Raw genomic sequence first — 6011 nt, 5'->3', positions numbered from 1 at the left:
AACTCTCCTCCTGCCGGTCGTCTCAGACCGCTTCCCATTCCTTCTCGACCATGGTCTCACATCGCCTTAGACTTTATTACCGGTCTGCCTTCGTCTGCGGGGAAGACTGTGATTCTTACGGTTGTCGATAGGTTCTCTAAGGCGGCACATTTCATTCCCCTCGCTAAGCTTCCTTCCGCTAAGGAGACGGCACAAATCATCATTGAGAATGTGTTCAGAATTCATGGCCTCCCGTTAGACGCCGTTTCAGACAGAGGTCCGCAATTCACGTCACAGTTTTGGAGGGAGTTCTGTCGTTTGATTGGTGCTTCCGTCAGTCTCTCTTCTGGTTTTCATCCCCAGTCTAACGGTCAAGCAGAAAGGGCCAATCAGACGATTGGTCGCATATTACGCAGCCTTTCTTTTAGAAACCCTGCGTCTTGGGCAGAACAGCTCCCCTGGGCAGAATACGCTCACAACTCGCTTCCTTCGTCTGCTACCGGGCTATCTCCGTTTCAGAGTAGTCTTGGGTACCAGCCTCCTCTGTTCTCGTCCCAGCTCGCCGAGTCCAGCGTTCCCTCCGCTCAGGCTTTTGTCCAACGTTGTGAGCGCACCTGGAGGAGGGTCAGGTCTGCACTTTGCCGTTACAGGGCGCAGACTGTGAGAGCCGCCAATAAACGTAGGATTAAGAGTCCTAGGTATTGTCGCGGTCAGAGAGTGTGGCTTTCCACTCGTAACCTTCCCCTTACGACAGCGTCTCGCAAGTTGACTCCGCGGTTCATTGGTCCGTTCCGTGTCTCTCAGGTCGTCAATCCTGTCGCTGTGCGACTGCTTCTTCCGCGACATCTTCGTCGCGTCCACCCTGTCTTCAATGTCTCCTGTGTCATGCCTTTTCTTCGCGCCCCCGTTCGTCTTCCCCCCCCCCGTCCTTGTCGAGGGCGCACCTATTTACAAGGTACGGAAGATCATGGACATGCGTTCTCGGGGACGTGGTCACCAGTACTTAGTGGATTGGGAGGGTTACGGTCCTGAGGAGAGGAGTTGGGTTCCATCTCGGGATGTGCTGGACCGTTCGTTGATTGATGATTTCCTCCGTTGCCGCCAGGGTTCCTCCTCGAGTGCGCCAGGAGGCGCTCGGTGAGTGGGGGGGTACTGTCATGTTTTGTCATTGGTTATCATGTCTTGTCTCTGTGCTTCCCTTCTATTCGTTTCCCTCTGCTGGTCTTATTAGGTTCTTTCCCTCTTTCTATCCCTCTCTCCCCCTCCCTCTCTCCCTCTCTCGCTCTCTCGTTCCGTTCCTGCTCCCAGCTGTTCCTCATTCTCCTAACTACCTCATCTACTCTTTTCACACTTGTCCCCTATTTTGCCCTCTGATTAGAGTTCCTATTTCTCCCTTTGTTTTCCGCTTCTGTCCTTGTCGGATCCTTGTATGATGTTCACTGTTCTGTGTCCTTGTTCCGCCCTGTCGTGTTTTACCTTCTTCAGATGCTGCGTGTGAGCAGGTGTCATTGTCAGCTACGGCCGATGCCTTCCCGAAGCGACCTGTAGTCTGTGGTCGCGTCTCCAGTCATTCCTCTCTACTGACGAGTGGATTTCAGTTTTCCTGTGTTTGCTTTCACCTAGATAATTTCCAGGATTATCGCTTTTGTCTAATACTGGAATAAAGACTCTGTTTTCGTTAAGTCGCTTTTGGGTCCTCATTCACCTGCATAACACAACTTTGTGGTTGCTGGAAGGCTATGGGTGTCACGCTGATATAAAGGATTTTGGAGACAGGCGCAGGAATACACAATAGGGGTTTTTAATACACCCAAAACAAACAGGTGTACAAAAAAACTGGGCTGTACCCAAACAAAAGATCTTGGGTAAACCTTGTTGACCGACACGGGGCGATACCCGTACTACACAATATTTAAAGCACGCAGCATAACAGCTGCAGCAACGCATAGGGAACAGAGGGCACATAAACTCAGCAAAAAAAAGAAACGTCACTTTTTCATGACCCTGTCTTTCAAAGATAATTTGTAAAAATCCAAATAACTTCACAGATCTTCATTGTAAAGGGTTTAAACACTGTTTCTGTTGGAGGAAATTAAAGTTGAAATGATTAATTATGTATACATTTCTAATTAGAACCATTTATTCTAATACTATGGGCTCTTGGTTAAGCTGTTACTGAAAATGTAAGGAAAACAAATTAATTGTCTGTACCTTGCGGGAAGTTTAAGGGAGAGGGATGATGTATATTTTCTGACAGATAAGAATGGTCCTTGATGTACCATTTGTGGAGGAGAAGATATCTTTTAGACAGATTGGAATGTCTGGTTTATGAGGGGAGTAGAAGAAATCTCCGGACCTGAAAACACTGGGCTATTGTGGGAATCGGAGAGAGTGTGGGAAACTGATGATGTTTCATTTTCAGTTTATAACCTTTGGAAATATGTGTATGTGATTAGTACTCTATGGAATTAAACGCTGTTACCTTGGCTTTTAAGACTGGTCTCAATCTACTTCATGCATAATTAATGAACTTACAAATCATTAATGAATTAGAAATTAGTGTGAATTTGGTTTTGGCTATAAAACATACAGGAATTTAGAAATTCCACTAATAGTTTCCCATGCTTATTCAATGAACTATAAACTATTAAATGAACATGTACCTGTGGAACGGTTGTTAAGACATTAACAGCTTACAGACGGTAGGCAATTAAGGTCACAGTTATGAAAACTTAGGACACTAAAGAGGCCTTTCTACTGACTCTGAAAAACACCAAAAGAAAGATGCCCAGGGTCCCTGCTCATCTGACTGAACATGCCTTAGGCATGCTGCAAGGAGGCACGAGGACTGCAGGGCAATATGTCTGTACTGTGAGACGCCTAAGACAGCGCTACAGGGAGCGCTACAGGGAGACAGGACGGACAGCTTATGGCGCAGGAATACACAATAGGGTTTTTTAATACACCCAAAACAAACACGTATACAAAAATACTGGGCTGTACCCAAACAAAAGAGTGTGGGTAAACCTTGACTGACACAGAATGATACCCGTAATACACAATATATATATATAGGGTACAGCATTACAGCTGCACTAACGCATAGGTATTCACACCACCAACGGACATGGGAACAATAACCAGAGGGACAGAGGGAACAGAGAGCACATATATAACATACTAGTCAGGGGAAATGGGAACCAGGTGTGTGTAATCAGACTAGAAAGCCGGTGACATAGTCCTCCGGAACTGGTGAACAGAATGAGCATCAGTATGGGGGGATCCGTGACAATGAGCAACTTACATCTGCATCAATCACTTGCAGTTTTAACTTCCTGCACACACACATGGGCTTTCTGTTTCACTAAGGGAGGAGGTCATAGACCTGGCAGTGTGGTGCCAGGACAACAAACTCTCTCAACGCCATTAAGACCAAGGAGCTGATCATGGACTACAGGAAAGAGCATCCTGGTTGTATCACTGTCTGGTATGGCAACTGCACAGCCCTTGACCGAAAGGCCCTACAGAGGGTGGTGCAGATGGCCCACGCATCAGTGGGGACGAGCTCCCAGCATTCCAGGACATACAGTACATGCCAGGCGGTGTCTGAGACAGGCCCGACCGAGACATGGACTGTTCTCCATGCTCCCGTCCGGCAGGCGGTAATGGTGGATCAAGGCTCAGACCAACAGGCTCCTAAACAGCTTCTATCCCCAGACCACAAGACTGTTAAAATGACTAACAATTACTGCTCTCCCTCAGACTGTCCACACTGACTCTATGCCCATCCACAGGTCTCTACCCACTCAAACACACACCTTCACTGTCACTACTAATCACACGCACTCACATACACACATATACCCTCACACATAACTGACGGCACACACTTACACCCCCTTACACCTACGCTGTTGCTAATATGATTATTGAGTCAATTTATTACCAGCATTACACTGCCATTCTTTGACTATTGATTACCATTCAAATGTATATATTTATCCTGCTATACAAGTCAGTATTACTCCTGTTTACATGTACAGTACCTTCGGTGTCACGACTTCCGCCGAGGTCCGTCCCTCTCCTTGTTCGGGTGGCGTTCGGCACCCGATCTCACCAGCTATAAACAGACACCTTTACATTCAGAAAGTATTCAGACCACTTGACTTTTTCCACATTTTGTTAGGTTACAGCCTTATTCCAAAATAGCTTAAATATTTTTTTCTCCTCAATCTACACACAATACCCCATAATGACAAAGCAAAAACAGGTTTAGACATTTTTGCAAATTTATTCAAAAATAAAAAAACTTAAATATCACATTTACATAAGTATTCAGACCCTTTACTCAGTACTTTGTTGATGCACCTTTGGCAGCGTTTACAGCATCGAGTCTTCTTGAGTATGATGCTACAAGCTTGGCACACCTGTATTTGAGGAGTTTCTCCCATTCTTCTCTGCAGATCCTATCAAGCTCTGTCAGGTTGGATGAGGAGCGTTGCTGCATAGCTACTTTCAGGTCTCTCCAGAGATGTTAGATCAGGTTCAAATCCGGGATCTGGCTGGGTCACTCAAGGACTTGTCCCGTAGCAACTCCTGCGTTGTCTTGGTTTGTGCTTAGGGACGTTGTCCTGTTGGAAGGTGAACTTTCGCCCCCAGTCTGAGTTTCTGAGCACTCTGGAACTGTTTTTTATCAAGGATCTTTCTGAACTTCGCTTCGTTCATATTTGCCTTGATTCTGACTAGTCTCCCAGTCACTGCTGCTGAAAAACATCTTCACAGCATGATGCTGCCACCACCATTCTTCACCATAGGTATGGTGCCAGGTTATCTCCAGAAGTGATGCTTGGCATTCAGGCCAAAGAGTTCAATCTTGGTTTCATCAGACCAGAGAATCTTGTTTCTCATGGTCTGAGAGTCCTTTAGGTGCCTTTTGGCAAACTCCTGAGAAGTGGCTTCCATCTGGCCAATCTTCCATAAAGGTCTGATTGGTGTCGTGCTGCAGAGATGGTTGTCCTTCTGGAAGGTTCTCCCATCTCCACAGTGGAACTCTGGAGCTCTGTCAGAGTGACCATAGGGTTCTTGGTCACCTCCCTGACCAAGGTCCTTCTCCCCCGATTGCTCAGTTTGGTCGGGCAGCCAGCTCTAGGAAGAGTCTTGGTGGTTCCAAACGTCTTCCATTTAAGAATGATGGAGGCCACTGTGTTCTTGGGGACATTCAGTGATGCATAAATGTTTTGGTACCCTTCCCCATATCTCTGCCTCGACACAATCTTATCTCAGAGCTCTACGGACAATTTCTTCGACCTCATGGCTTGGTTTTTGCTCTGATATGAAGTGTCAACTGTGTGACCTTATATACACAGGTGTGTGCCTTTCCAAGTCATGTCCAATCAATTAAATTGACCACAGGTGGACTCCAATCAAGTTGTAAAAACATCTCAAGGATGATCGATGGAAACAACTGAGCTCAATTTCGAGGGTCTGTAAAATTATGTAAATAAGGTATTTCTGTTTTTAATATTTGCAACATTTCCAAAAACCTGTTTTCGCTTTGACATTATGGGTTATTGTGTGTAGATTGCCGTGGAAAATTGTTAATTTAATCAATTTTAGAATAAGGCTGTAACTTAACAAAATGTGGAAAAAGTCAAGGGGTCTGAACACTCTCCGAAGGCACTGTATATGTTATAATTAGTATACTACTGTCACGTTCTGACCTTAGTTCCTTTGTTTTGTCTTTATTTTAGTATGGTCAGGGTGTGAGTTGAGATGGGCAGTCTATGTTCGTTTTTCTATGATTTGGGATTTCTGTGTATGTCCTGGTATGGTTCTCAATCAGCGGCAGCTGTCTATCGTTGTCCCTGATTGAGAACCATACTTAGGTAGCCTGTTTTCACCCTTTAGTTGTAGGTGATTGTTTTCTGTTGTGTGTCTGCACCAGCCAGAACTGTTTTCGGTCGTTAGTTTTTATTTCCGTGTTCATTTAATAAATATGGACACATACCACGCTACACCTTGGTCCTCCTCTT

This window comes from Oncorhynchus gorbuscha, linkage group LG19, assembly GCF_021184085.1.
Source record: "Oncorhynchus gorbuscha isolate QuinsamMale2020 ecotype Even-year linkage group LG19, OgorEven_v1.0, whole genome shotgun sequence".
In the NCBI taxonomy this organism is placed as follows: Eukaryota; Metazoa; Chordata; class Actinopteri; order Salmoniformes; family Salmonidae; genus Oncorhynchus; species Oncorhynchus gorbuscha.
The sequence above is the reverse complement of the archived record's forward strand: the minus strand, read 5'-3'. Positions refer to the sequence as shown.